This window comes from Austrofundulus limnaeus, unplaced genomic scaffold, assembly GCF_001266775.1.
Source record: "Austrofundulus limnaeus strain Quisiro unplaced genomic scaffold, Austrofundulus_limnaeus-1.0 Scaffold264, whole genome shotgun sequence".
Lineage (NCBI taxonomy): Eukaryota > Metazoa > Chordata > Actinopteri > Cyprinodontiformes > Rivulidae > Austrofundulus > Austrofundulus limnaeus.
Genome location: NW_013952666.1, coordinates 739,242 through 739,521, shown reverse-complemented (window position 1 = coordinate 739,521; position 280 = coordinate 739,242). Strand labels below are relative to the sequence as shown.

Sequence of the window (280 nt, the reverse complement as noted above, 5' to 3'; positions counted from 1 at the left end):
AAGATGTCAGGTGTGTTGTTGTTATAAAAGATGTCAGGTGTGTTGTTGTTATAAAAGATGTCAGGTGTGTTGTTGTTATAAAAGATGTCAGGTGTGTTGTTGTTATAAAAGCTGCTACAGTTACACAAACCACAAATAAAACCTGGTTTGATTGAACTTTCTGTAAATTCAACATGTTTGGACACAGACTCACACTGTACTGATCTCTCTCTCTCTCTCTCTCTCTCTCTCTCTGTGTGTGTGTGTGTGTGTGTGTGTGTGTGTGTGTGTGTGTGTGTGT

The 280-nt window shown here is 38.9% G+C and overlaps 1 protein-coding gene across 1 annotated transcript in view; it reads left to right on the top strand.

Annotated features, from left to right (window-relative positions):
- The window catches only part of ncaph2 (non-SMC condensin II complex, subunit H2), a gene marked incomplete at its 3' end in the record, with an annotated part of 13,296 nt that overhangs the window by 8,639 nt on the left and 4,377 nt on the right, over window positions 1–280 (top strand).